Source organism: Nerophis lumbriciformis, linkage group LG02 (genome assembly GCF_033978685.3).
Source record: "Nerophis lumbriciformis linkage group LG02, RoL_Nlum_v2.1, whole genome shotgun sequence".
Lineage (NCBI taxonomy): Eukaryota > Metazoa > Chordata > Actinopteri > Syngnathiformes > Syngnathidae > Nerophis > Nerophis lumbriciformis.
In genome coordinates, this window is record NC_084549.2 from 40,376,987 (window position 1) to 40,392,500 (window position 15,514).

Below are 15,514 nucleotides of genomic sequence, written 5' to 3' on the forward strand. Positions count from 1 at the left end.
CAAGCTGAAGGAGAACACATTTGTTTGTGACATCTAAACAAAAGGAAGATATTTGTGATGCACATCACACCTGCTTAGCAATTATAATATATGCAATAGAAATTAATGGACAGTACTACCATGTATTCATACCTGCACAATCTAATAAAATCCAATACATGGCCTGTAATAAATATACTAAATTGACAGATGTAATGTTCATGTTTAATTAACATAGCAGGTACAATAATCAACACTTTGTTTAAATAAACCTGTGATGCCTGAATTATATTTCACCAAATGTTTTTATTACTTTCCGAGCATTAAGGAAATCAATTCAACTCCATTTTTCACAGAATGGAGGTTTAATTGATGACATACCTTGTAAGAAATAAAACAATAATAAACAAACAAATATTCTGTGAATTAGATAAAATTGTAATGATTTTTAACAATGTACTCACATATTCTAACATATTCTAATACTGTTCAATATATTGCAAAAATATCGAGGTTTCAAAAAAAACTTTGTTGAAACACCAATCCACAATACTGTATATTGCAACAGTCTAATAAAAAAACAAACTAACATACATTAATCGATGTGTAGTCAAAAGGTACTGCCATTGAAGTATTTCCAAAAACAGCAAAGTAGCAGACAGCAACATCAATGCAGTCCAAAATTAGCCAGCAATGGTTGTTGTCCAATTTATCAAGTGGACACATCACAATTTCCTCAAACCACATATCGTAATCAAGACTTAAAATCTTTACCATCATATTACTCCTTAGTTGTTACTTGATGCCAAAATATCTGTAGTCCTACCTGAGTCTCCTTAAATAGAAGCAATGGAAATATCTTCTGTTGCACTGCACGTCTGTCGGCCATCTTTAATTTTGTGGAGTTTATTTTGCACCAAGAACAGCTGACCAATAGGTGGCAGTGTATTCACGAGACAATCAAAGCCATGTATAGAGTATGGACAACTAAACAACAAGTGGCATCTTTGCTACCAAGGACATGTGCGGCTGTGCACAGATGCATGCATTGCAGTCTTTCTGACATTAGTTTTCCTGACAAAATAAACCATAATAATACGTGTAAATAACGTTTTAAACATTATCCACCTCATAAACTTACAAAAAACATGCTACAGTATATATATATATATATATATATATATATATATATATATATATATATATATATATATATATATATATATATATATATAAATATCCATCCATCCATTTTCTTCCGCTTTCTTCCCCCTCCAGCGGGGGAAGCAGCCTAAGCAGGGAAGCACAGATTTCCCTCTCCCGAGCCACTTCGTACAGCTCCTCCCGGGTGATCCCAAGGCGTTCCCAAGCTAGCCGGGAGACATGGTCTTCCCAACGTGTCCTGGGTCTTCCCCGTGGCCTCCTACCGGTTGGACGTGCCCTAAACACCTCCCTAGGGAGGTGTTCGGGTGGCATCCTTACCAGGTGCCCGAACCACCTCATTTGGCTCCTCTCGATATGGAGGAGCACCGGCTTTACTTTGAGCTCCTACCGGATGACAGAGCTTCTCACCCTATCTCTAAGGGAGAGCCTCGTCGCCCGACAGAGGAAATTAATTTTGGCCGCTTGTACCCTTGATCTTGTCCTTTCAGTCATAACCCAAAGCTCATGACCATAGGTGAGGATGGGAACGTAGATTGCCTGGTTAATTGAGAGCTTTGTCTTGCGGCTCAGCTCCTTCTTCACCACATAGGACCGATATAGCGTCCGCATTACTGAATACGCCGCACCGATCCGCCTGTCGATTTCACGATCCACTCTTCCCTCACTCGTGAACAAGACTCCGAGGTACTTGAACTCCTCCACTTGGGGCAAGATCTCTTTCCCTACCCCGAGATGACACTCCATCCTTTTCCGGGCGAGAACCATGGACTCGGACTTGCAGGTGATTATTCTCATCCCAGTCGCTTCACACTTGGCTGCGAACCGATCCAGTGAGAGCTTAAGATCCTGGCCAGGTGAAGCCATCAGGACCAAATCATCTGCAAAAAGCAGAGACCTAATCCTGCAGCCACCAAATCGGATCCTCTCAACGCCCTGACTGCGCCTAAAAATTCTGTCCATAAAAGTTGTAAACAGAATCGGCGACAATAGGCAGCCTTGGCAGAGTCCAACTCTCACTGAAAACGGGTCCGACCTACTGCCGGCAATGCGGACCGACCTCTGACACTGATCATACAGGGGCGGTCCGCCACAATCAGACAGTCCGATACCCCATACTCTCTGAGCACTCGCCACAGGACTTCCCAAGGGACATGGTAGAATGCCTTCTCCAAGCACATAGACTGGTTGAGCAAACTCACATGCACCCTCAAAGTCCCTGCTGAGAGTATAAAGCCGGTCCACAGTTCCACGACCAGGACAAAAACCACACTGCTCCTTCTGAATCCGAGGTTAGACTACCGGGCATATCTTCCTCTGACTTTTCCCTAACTCAAAAAGCAGAGACCTAATCCTGCAGCCACCAAACCGGATCCCCTCAATGCCCTGACTGTGCCTAGAAATGTTGTCCATAAAAAATATGAACAGAATCGGTGACAAAGGGCAGCCTTGGCGGAGTCCAACCCTCACTGGAAACGGGTCCCACTTAATGCCAGCAATGCGGACCGACCTCTGGCACTGATCATACAAGGAGCAGACCGCCACAATCAGACATTCCGATACCCCATACTCTCTGAGCACTCCCTACACTTCCCGAGGGACACAGTGGAATGCCTTCTCCAAGTCCACAAAGCACATGTAGACTGGTTGGGCAAACTCCCATGTACCCTCAAGGACCCTGCCGAGAGTATAGAGCTGGTCAACAGTTCCACGACCAGGATGAAAACCACACTGTTCCTCCTGAATGAGTTTCGACTATCCGGCGTTGCCTCCTCTCCAGTACACCTGAATAGACCTTACCGGGAAGGCTGAGGAGTGTGATCACCCTCCGGTTCCCCTTCTTACAGACATGAACCACCACCCTGGTCTGCCAATCCAACGGTACCGCCCCCGATGTCCATGCAATGTTGCAGAGTCTTGTCAACCAAGACAGCCCCACTGCATCCAGAGCTTTAAGGAACTCCGGGCGGGTTTCATCCACCCCGGGGCCTTGCCACCGAGGAGCTTTTTAATTACCTCGGCAACCTCAGCCCCAGAAATAGGAGAGTCCACCACAGATTCCCCAGGCACTGCTTCGTCATAGGAATACGTGTTGGTGACATTGAGGTCTTCAAAGTATTCCTTCCACCGATCCACAACATGTCAGCATCACATCATCCTCACCATACACGGTGTTGACAGTGTACTGCTTCTCCTTCCTGAGGCGGCGTATGGTCGCCCAGAATCGCTTCGAAGCCGTTTTCCATGGCTTCCCCGAACTCCTCCCATGTCCGAGTTTTTGCCTCCGCGACCACTGAAGCCATACACCACTTGGCCTGTCAGTACCTGTCTGCTGCCTCCGGAGTCCCATTAGCCAAAAGCACCCATTAGGACTTTATTCAGCTTGACGGCATCCCTCACCGCCCACCAGCAGGCACCAACCACCTTAAAGTTAAAGTTAAAGTCCCAATGATTGTCACACACACACTAGGTGTGGTGAAATTTGTCCTCTGCATTTGACCCATCCCCTTGATCACCCCCTGGGAGGTGAGGGGAGCAGTGGGCAGCAGCGGTGCCGCGCCCGGGAATCATTTTTGGTGATTTAACCCCCAATTCCAACCCTTGATGCTGAGTGCCAAGCAGGGAAGTAATGGGTCCCATTTTTATAGTCTTTGGTATGACTCGGCCGGGGTTTGAACTCACAACCTACCGATCTCAGGGCGGACACTCTAACCACTAGGCCACTGAGTAGGGCCACAGCTCCAATCGGCCGCCTTGACAACAGAGGAGCAGAACATGGTCCACTCGGACTTAATGTCCAGCACCTCCCTCGTGACATGTTCAAAATTCTTCCGGAGGTGGGAATTTAAACTCTCTCTGACAGGAGACTCTGCTAGACGTTTCCAGCAGACCCTCACAATGCGTTTGGGCCTGCCAGGTCTGTCCGGCATCCTCACCACCAGGTGGTGATCGGTAGAAAGCTCCGCCCCTCTCTTCACCCGAGTGTCCAAAACATGAGACCGCAAATCCGATGACACAACTACAAAGTTGATCATGAAACTGCGGCCTAGGGTGTCCTTGGTGCCAAGTACACATATGGACACCCTTATGTTTGAACATTGTGTTCGTCATGGACAAGCACAAAAGTCCAATAACAAAACACCACTCTGGTTCAGATAAACCAACTGTACAAAACAAACAAAAGAATCAGTTTTCAACTACAGACTGAATGTGAATTTATTTTGCTTCCTGGAAAACGTTGGACATCTATAAGTAATCACAACGAGCTGGTGTCGCATTGTACCAAAAAAAAGAGATCAGCATTATCATTTGAAAAAAGTAAACAGGTTTGTTGGTTTATACAACTGTTTAAACTAAAGAAAAGTAAATGGTGCACTATGTTAAGTTGTTTATAAGGGTGCTCTCCGGGGGGGGGGGCCCAGCCCGATTGCTGGTGGGGCGGAGGTGGTTTTCCCGTCCCTTGTGTAGAGCGTCCCGCTTTTCTTCCTGCATGGGGTGAGGTCTCTCGCTGGCTTGGGGGCTGGCTGTCCCCTGCTTCTACCGTGCCTCCTCCTCGGCCAGGCACGTCTGTTTACGACCTGATGCTGGCCCTGCCGGGCCGCACGGTTCTGTGGTTCCTGTAGCTGGCCGGCCTGGCTGCATAGGGCCGGTGGTCCCTTGTTCCTTGGGCACCACACCTGTTGTTCTGGGTGGGGCTCTCTGGATGGCTGGTGACGTACTTTAGCTCCCACTCACACTGGGAGACAAATATATTGTACATACAAATACACATACATACTCACATGCACACAATTATTTATACATATATACACACATACGTATATTAATTCATTAATACATACATACACGCACACATTGGTACTTACCTACATACATAGGTACATACGGTCCCACATACATACACGAATAAAGTGCTTGCTGATGGTTGTCCATCGAGTCCGATGACGACATCCACTTCTATCGGTGAGTTCGTTGGTGGCTGAATAGCCCTATCCTGGATAAACAAACCCTACTGCAGGTGGTGGAAACGGCAACCGTAGGTGTATTCCTCCTGAGTCTTCTTTCCTGTCTCTTAGCTGTCCAATCCTCCTCCAGCAGGCGGATGCCATCCTGGCACAGCTGATGCCAGGTGTTACGATCAGCAGTCACACCCTCCAGGGCCTCAGGTCTGATTTTACACTTCCTTAGTGCAGTCTTCAGCTGGTCTTTATATCGTTTCTTCTGCCTTCCAGCAGAGCGACGACCAGGGTGAAGCTGGCCGTATAACACTTTGCGAGACAGGCGGTCTGAGGGCATCCTTACTACATGGCCCAGCCATCGTAGTTGGTGCAGGGTGATCATGGCCTCAATACTCCTGCAGTTGGTTTTTGAGAGTATTTCAGAATGAGCCACACGATCACGCCATGTGATCCCCAGGATGCGCTGAAGGCAGCGTATGTGGAACTGCTCTAGGGCCTTGATGTGGCGGCTGTAGGTTACCCAGGCTTCACAGCTGTAGAGGAGGGTAGTGAGGCAGATAGCTTGATAGACAGAGACCTTTGTGTGGAGATGGAGGTTCTTATTTTGGAAGACCCGACGCCTGAGTCTCCCAAAAGCTGCCGCTGCCTGCTTGATCCTGTTCTGGACCTCACTATCAACAGTGTTGTCATCAGAAAGAATGCTCCCCAGGTATCTGAAGGATGGAACGATTGCTATTTGTTCTCCAGAAACAGTGAAGACAGGTGATGTAGATGGCTTGTTGGAGCTCCACTGGCAAACTACTTCCGTCTTGCTGGTGTTGACGGTCAGTCCCATCCTGCTGTACGCTCTCACCGCAGCCGCAAGAACAGACTGGAGGTATTGTGGGCTGTGAGATACAAGAACACAGTCATCTGCGTACTGCATCTCAACAATTCTCTCCCTTTGCAGTTTGGTGGTAGCCTGAAGCCTCCTGATATTAAAGAGGTTGCCATCTCGACAAAAGTCCACTGTCACACCGCTGCTGTCCTCAATCTCCTTGTGGAGAAGCTTAATAACACATAGCAAGAAGATGTTAAAAAGCACTGGTGCTAGTACACACCCCTGCCTTACTCCTGTATGTACAGGGAAGGGGGCAGACTCTTGACCTCATATGGTCACTCGAGCAGTCATTCCATCGTGAAACTGACGGAGGATGTTAACAAATTTAATGGGACAGCCAAACTTGAGGAGGACTTTCCATAGAAGTTCTCTCTGAACAGTGTCGAAGGCTTTGGAGAGGTCGACAAAGGCCATGAATAGGTCCTGATGTTGTTCCCTACATTTTTCCTGCAGCTGTCTAGCTGTGAAAATCATGTCCACTGTGCTCCTATTCTTTCTAAACCCGCACTGTGATTCAGGCAGTATCGACTCAGTGATGTTATTAATCAGCCTCTGGAGCATCACTTTTGCCAGAACTTTACCGGCAACAGCAAGGAGTGAAATGCCCCTACGGTTGCCACAGACAGCCTTGTCACCCTTGTTCTTGTAAATAGTGACAACATTGGCGTCTCTCCATTGTTGTGGGACGTTCTCTTCAGCCCAGACCTTTGTGATGTACTGGTGCAATGTTCTTGTGCAGAAGTATCCTCCTTGCTTCAGTAGTTCAGCCGGGATGTTGTCATTACCGGGGGATTTGTTGTTTTTCAGGGAGCGGGTATCTGATCGGACCTCCAGGAAGGTTGGGGGCTCGACCAGATTGTGCATGACGGGAAGTGTAGGCAGTTCATCCAGAACAGTGGGGTCTCATCAGATTCCTGATTCAACAGGGTGCTAAAGTGTTCCGCCCATCTCAGCAGGATGCTAGGTTGGTCCTTCAAGGTTGACAGGCCATCTGCTGTTTTCAGGGGAGTGATGCAGCGGTTTGTTGGGCCGTAGGTCTTCTTGACAGCATTGTTAAAGTTGTGCATGTCATTTTTATCGGCAAAGGTTTGGATTTCATGTGCCTTTTTTCTCCACCACTCATTTTGCATCCTCCTAACAGCCCTTTGCACTTCTCCTCGAGCTCTCTGCCATTTCTGCCTGGCGCTGCTGGATGAAGGGTTCTCTAGGGTTGCCCTGTGTGCTTTGTGCATATCCTTTAACAGGATGAATAAAGTACATACATACACACACACATTCACTGTACAAACATACATATACACATACTGAACACATACACATATTAACGTTGTTCCCCTATGGGAAACTGGATAACACACGGCACACTGACAAAGGTTAACCTCTTGTTACTATAACAATCTACAAGATTAATAAAGTTTGCTTCTCTTTCTTCCCCTCCATTTATCGGCTTTCTTTTGTATTATAAGTTATTATTACATGTATTGTTGCATTTGAAACAATTGTATTGTTGATAATAGAAGTAATTGTTGTTATTATTCATTAGCAATAATACTATTTCTATTGGTATTTGTTTTTCTCCATTTGTAGTGCAATAATGTTTATTGTCATTTCTGTGTTATTAATATTTACTTGACTAACAGTCTGCTTCTTTGCTATCACTTTTTGTATCATATTTGTACATATCGTATTTGCTGATGTTGTTCTGTTGTTGTTGTTGTTGTTGTTTTCTCTCCCTCTCTTATCCCCCCTTTTGTCCCTGCAATTTCCCACTTTGTCTTCCTTTTTTTCTCTTTCTATCCCCGCCTGCCCTGTTCCGGCTGCGCCAAAAAATAATATAAATCCATTTAATAAAGTCAAATACAAATAAGGCAACAAGAGAAGTATACCACACTTCTCTTTTGTAAAGTAAATCTGTACAGCAAATATGGGCATCTACATCAACAATATGATTAGCCTGAGTAGCTGGACAGGACAAAAAATGAATAAAAAATCATGATTTTCTACAGGTTTAGAGTGTGATTAATCTGATTTAAAATATATATTCATTTATTTATATATACAGTACATATATATATATATATATATATATATATATATATATATATATATATATATATATATATATATATATATAAATAAATATATATATATATATATATATATATATATATGTATAAATATATATATATATATATATATATATATATATATATATATATATATATATATATATATATATATATATATATATGTGTAATTTTTATTTTTTTTAAAGAGATTGTCTGAAGCTCTTTATACTGTACATGGTTCTGTACACAACAGCATTTATTTAGGCGATTTTTTGATTGATTGAAACTTTTATTAGTAGATTGCAGAGGTGGGACCAAGTCATTGCTTTGCAAGTCACAAGTAAGTCTCAAGTCTTTGCCCTCAAGTCTCGAGTCAAGTCCCGAGTCAAGACAGGCAAGTCCCGAGTCAAGTCCAAAGTCAAGACTGGAAAGTCTCAAGTCAAGTCCCAAGTCCTGCATTTTGAGTTTCGAGTCCTTTCAAGTCGTTTTAACCACAGACTAATGTATTTACACAGATTGTGTATGCTTTTAAAACCCTGTATTTATTCATTAAAACAAGTGCATTTGAAATTGCAGGGAAAACGATAGTGGTGACATTGCACTTCAAAATAGCACTATTAACCAGTCATTTTAAACATTTAACTCATTCTTTTACAGAATAAACACATTTGAAAAAACAGGTGCAACTGTACTTATTTGCACAAAAGTGTTAACATTGTATTTCCATGGCATATTGCATTATAACTAGTTCCACAGCAGTTTCTGTCCTGTTCTTACCTTATCTCATTGATCTCATCTCATACTGTATGTGTGTTGATGTGTGCGTACACATGAAAAACATAACAAATATATGAACATAACAATGAACAGGGTTGTACTTTTTAGATGTCAGGGCCCTATGCAATATGTACACATATTCTTAATATAGTATACATTTTAACTGACCTTTATTTGACTGTTTGTCTTTTTGTAGGTGGCTAAAATACGCGGTGCTGCTGACCGCCGTCTAACGTTACATTACTGTGTGTGATACATTGACTAATGTAACGTTATGTGTAGGTACCTCATGCAACCCTGCTTAAAAAAAATCACTTGACAAAAAGTATGAATAAGGTAGCGAACTGCAGTGGACGCAACAGATTGCCGTGTTTGCAATGACGTTATAACCATAGACATCTTATAAGTAGAAGCAGCATTGGTTGCTGTGACGTGAGCAATTTGGCCGCCATCTTGAAGTGGTGATGAGGAGCTGGCAAGCAGCCTAAACTGACAGTTGACAGGTAGAAAACAAAGATGCCGGGCTGGTGTTCAGCGTTTTCCTGCTCAATGAGCGGACTGTTGAAAATAGGAATCGGGGGGATTACTTTTCACAAGTAAGATTTAACATTAACGTACTATTGATTGTATTTTATGAAAATAATATTAGCACAGAGTTGAGAAGGAGCAAAGATCTTCAATATTTGTATGTGAAAATCACAAATAAATCTTCTGGTGGAGGATGACGCCCCTACAGGGGTTTGGTTTACCAACTTTCTGCCCCACCTAAAACAAAATTCACCAGCCGCCACTGATTATGATGCATTCTCATTTTAGACAAAGTATAAGACAATACTTTCTTAACAGTATAATTGTAACCAGGAATAAGTCTTCAAGTAACAATATTCAAATACTAACATTGTTGGGTAAAACAGAATTTGGTTTTATTCTGAATCCAGTGAAACAGATTGGTGGTTTTAGCTGATATAAAGACTTTCAGGTGTTTATATATGTTTAAATATTTGGCAGACGCTTTTATCCAAAGCGATTTACATAAAAAATACATATAAAACAATCACTGCAAACATTATCATTTAAGGGAAGAATGTAATACAAAATATCAATACAAAGTGTCAAGACAGAATAAACTCTCTGCTGCTGCAGCAACAGAGATACAGTCTATAAGATACATAGATAAACAACGTATGAATACATTAGATATGTAGGATATACGCATGTATATATAACCTAATCATATTCCATCCATCCATCCATTTTCTACCTATCTCAGCTACAATCGGGCGGAAGGCGGGGTACACCCTGGACAAGTCGCCACCTCATCGCAGGGCCAACACAGATAGACAGACAACATTCACACTCACATCCACACACTAGGGCCAATTTAGTGTTGCCAATCAACTTATCCCCAGGTGCATGTCTTTGGAAGTGGGAGGAAGCCGGAGTACCCGGAGGGAACCCACGCAGTCACGGGGAGAACATGCAAACTCCACACAGAAAGATCCCGAGCCCGGGATTGAACCCAAGACTACTCAGGACCTTCGTATTGTGAGGCAGATGCACTAACCCCTCTGCCACCGTGAAGCCCACCTAATCATATTGTTTCTTCAATTTAAAAATAGCTTACCGTTTTTTTCCCCCTTCTCTGGGATTATATTCCCAGTTTTGATCTCGGACGTCTGGTCACTTATAGCGTATAAGAATATTACATTACGGTTAAGCAAACTATGAATAGTAAAACACGCCAAAACATGTGTCTCTTATCATAGCTACACGTATGACAAAAAAGCACGTGAAAATCAGTGGTATTCAGTGAGGTAAGATGAATTAAATGCGCTGACAGTTCATTGCTCCTGCCAAATGAATTGCTCTGAGTGGAGCGGATCCCCACTCCAAGATGGCGGCCACGCGTCTCGTCTGCGCCAGTAGGCAGTAGCGCTCGATGCTGCGTCTACTTATAAGATGTCTATGGTTATAACGTTAGCAGTGAGTTTGCAGCCTCACTGATTTAACGACACAGCAAATAAAAGTCACGTTACTTAGCCAATAAACGTTATCTTACATTCAAAACTTACCCTTCTTTGTGCAACTTCAAATGTCGAACGAAGTTGGAAGTTGTTGCGTCTCGGTCTGTAATATTCGAACTGCGTGATTTGCATACGGCAATTCGTTTTTTGTTGACCAAGTCGTAGTTTTTACACCCGAACGAAACCAACTTTGGCATAATTGTTTCTCACTGGCGCGTTGTTTGACAACTCTTGCTCATTGGTTGTCCTGCAATTTGATTGGATGAATGCTGTGTGATGAAAACAACGTAGATCTAATTTGATTGGCTGTTGTACTGACAGCACACCAGCTGACAGGAACAACACGCTGATAGACACAGACGAAGAAAATGAAAAATACGGAGCGCTCCCAAATAACTTTTTAATCTTTGGGTTTTGGGGAAAGTGGCAAGTCATGTCAAGTCAAAAGGCTCAAGTCCAAGTGAAGTCACAAGTCATTGATGTTGAAGTCTAAGTCGAGTTGCAAGTCTCTTTACATTTTGTCAAGTCGAGTCTAAAGTCATCAAATTCATGACTCGAGTCTGACTCGAGTCCAAGTCATGTGACTCGAGTCCACACTTCTGGTAGATTGCACAGTACAGTACATATTCCGTACAATTGACCACTAAATGATAACACCCGAATAAGTTTTTCAACTCGTTTAAGTCGTGGTCCACATTAATCAATAATGGTCAATTCACGATTGATGGTCAATTTGGAAATTAGCTGTCAACTGTAGTGACCTCTTTGAATCACAAGGTTGATAGAAGCAATTAAAAACTTTAACTTTTTTAGGTGCAAAAAGGAAGTGTCATGTGATGAGAAAAGTTTAAATGTTAATACTTTTACAACTACAAACCCTGTTTCCATATGAGTTGGGAAATTGCATTAGATGTAAATATAAACGGAATACAATGATTTGCAAATCATTTTCAACCCATATTCAGTTCAATATGCTACAAAAACAACATATTTGATGTTTAAACTGATAAACTTTTTTTTTTTTGCAAATAATCATTAACTTTAGAATTTGATGCCAGCAACACGTGACAAAGAAGTTGAGAAAGGTGGCAATAAATACTGATAAAGTTGAGGAATGCTCATCAAACACTTATTTGGAACATCCCACAGGTGTGCAGGCTAATTGGGAACAGGTGGGTGCCATGATTGGGTATAAAAACAGCTTCCCGAAAAATGCTCAGTCTTTCACAAGAAAGGATGGGGCGAGGTACACCCCTTTGTCCACAACTGCGTGAGCAAATAGTCAAACAGTTTAAGAACAACGTTTCTCAAAGTGCAATTGCAAGAAATTTAACATCTACGGTCCATAATATCATCAAAAGGTTCAGAGAATCTGGAGAAATCACTCCACGTAAGCGGCATGGCCGGAAACCAACATTGAATGACCATGACCTTCGATGCTTCAGGCGGCACTGTATCAAAAACCAACATCAATCTCTAAAGGATATCACCACATGGCTCAGGAACACTTCAGAAAACCACTGTCACTAAATACAGTTTGTCGCTACATCTGTAAGTGCAAGTTAAAGCTCTACTATGCAAAGCGAAAGCCATTTATCAACAACATGCAGAAACGCCGCCGGCTTCTCTGGGCCCGAGATCATCTAAGATGGACTCATGCAAAGTGGAAAAGTGTTCTGTGGTCTGACGAGTCCACATTTCAAATTGTTTTTGGAAATATTCGACATTGTGTCATCCGGAATATTCGTCTGTGTCTATCCAGACTGTTATCGACGCAAAGTTCAAAAGCCAGCATCTGTGATGGTATGGGGGTGCATTAGTGCCCAAGGCATGGGTAACTTACACATCTGTGAAGGCACCATTAATGCTGAAAGGTACATACAGGTTTTGGAACAACATATGCTGCCATCTAAGCGCCGTCTTTTTCATGGACGCCCTTGCTTATTTCAGCAAGACAATGCCAAGCCACATTCAGCACGTGTTACAACAGCGTGGCTTCGTAAAAAAAGAGTGCGGGTACTTTCCAGGCCCGCCTGCAGTCCAGACCTGTCTCCCATCGAAAATGTGTGGTGCATTATGAAGCATAAAATACGACAGCGGAGACCCCGGACTGTTGAACGACTGAAGCTCTACATAAAACAAGAATGGGAAAGAATTCCACTTTCAAAGCTTCAACAGTTAGTTTCCTCAGTTCCCAATCGTTTATTGAGTGTTGTTAAAAGAAAAGGTGATGTAACACAGTGGTGAACAAGCCCTTTTCCAACTACTTTGGCACTTGTTGCAGCCATGAAATTCTAAGTTAATTATTATTTGCAAAAAAAAAAAAAAAAATGTATGAGTTTGAACATCAAATATCTTGTCTTTGTAGTGCATTCAATTGAATATGGGTTGAAAAGGTTTGCAAATCATTGTATTCCGTTTATATTTACATCTAACACAATTTCCCAACTCATATGGAAATTAACAGACCTTGGTACCTATAGGCGGAGAGACAGTCTGTCTTTTCTCAGCATAGCCACATTTGACTGTTTTTTAGCCTGTAAATAAAATGTAAAATATATTAAGTGGCCAATGCGTACCTAATGTTATGACCTGTTGTGCATTTCATTGTGAAGGTCTTTAAGCCTTAGTGAGCTGAAAGTGCTTTTATTAAAATGCTGAACTTATACAGTGTTGCAGCATACATAAACATATAAATACATGACATGTCCTTGAGTGTGGTGTAACAACACCTGCTCTGTCTCTGCTGCTGGCCATGTCTTTCTGAAACAGCTGAAAAAAAAGGAAAAAAAAGAATAAATGAATGAAAATAAAAATGAAAATATTTACACAAAAAATATTACTAATTATAAAAAGAGTAGATACCTTTCAAAAAGTATTCAATAAATGTCAAACCCAGCCTTCTACCGTACAGTAGTGTATTGTTACTGAGGAGTGTGCAGTTTACCTCGTAGATGAATGTCAATGTGGGTCGCCATCTAGCGGTTGGACATAGATCTGCATTAAATTGTTGAAGAACTCATCAATGGATAGATAACAGGACACATTTGAATTTATTTTACACATCACAAAAACACACCCAAGCTTGAGTGCGCAGAATTTGAACTGCCAAACAAGAATATGATTTATGTTAACTCATTTCAGTAGTCTTTGACCCACTTTGAAGACAGTGGTTCCTAAATCTAGCAGGAATTAGCACATCCACTGTTCTCCTGCAACAATAAGTACACATAATTCCAGAAAACAGCAATTAAGTGGGCGGAAAAAAATCCACCTCAGGGATAAAATTGTTAATTAGTTACAGGGGCAATTAGACAAACATTTGGATGAGAGCCAATACTAGTTTTTGCTTCTTTCTTTTTTTAATAGTCATTTTACTTTATTTTATACACACATTTACAAGTCCATCCATCCATCCATTTTTTACCGCTTGTCCCTTTTGGGATCGCAGGGGGTGCTGCGCCTATCTCAGCTGCATTCGGGCGATAGGCGAGGTACACCCTGGACGTCATTTAATTCAAATGTTTTAAATGTTCTTGTTGATTTTGTTATATTGTTTATGTAGCTATGTGTTGGTATTCAAATATTCAAAGTTAAGTTTGTTGATTAAACATAAATAAAGGCAAAATATTCAAAGGTTATTGCATTTTTCAAGTAAAATCATCAATATCCGCAATAAATGACCTGTGGTATCTGAATATTTGCAGTATCCCCCTAAACCTAGCAACTAGTGACACAATAGTTTGTCACTGTTCCCACTAAGCTGTTCCAAAATGTCGAAGACAGAATCGTACGCAAAACAAAGCAATTTTCCCCATAAGAAATAATGCACATCCAATTAATCCATTCCAGACCCCCAAAAATATTAACACAAAACACTTTATGGCGCACAATTAAAGTTTTACATGCAGAAAGCAATGTAAAATACATAAACGTGATGAATGAAAAATATACATGAACATTTAACATCACTTTTACTTTTATTGAATACTTGTTGGTAAAGACGGCGATGAGCAGAGCGTATCTGAGTACTTTTTTCAGTAATGTTTCTCACTTTTTTTTTATAAGTGCTGGTACTCACAACTTTCTTTTACCCCATGATGGCTTATTTTGCAGTTATACTTAAACAAAAACACACAAATTATTTTTTAGGCTAGTGCTTCTCAAAGAGTGGGGGGCACTTCTTGGGGGGGCGATTTCAGGATGGCCGCATGTCACTTCGGGGAACATGACCATTTTTTGCCATACTCGGATAATGTGTAATTGCACATCAACTACAGTAGGTGGCAGTGGCATTCTCATTGTCAGAGTGTGCACTAGGAGTATTAGCTCTATGCTGTTGTTTTTTCTCTGCACTGAGCATGTGCACACACACAGCACAGAGCAGCACAGAGCAGGAGATATGAAGTGCAGTGAACAAACCCTCAACAGACCATGGTAAAATATTTAACAAGGATAAAAATAAAGATAGATAGAAACAGAGATAATGAGACAAAAGAAAGTATCCTAAAATCTAACAATATGCCAAAGCATATGAGCTTGGCTTCACTGTGACCATGGTTGGAGACGAGCTAAGCCCACTGCGTTGTTTTCTTTCATGTTAATGAGAATAACGTTATGCAGAGGTGTACTTATAACATTTTTTTTATTTCATGGTCACGGTGG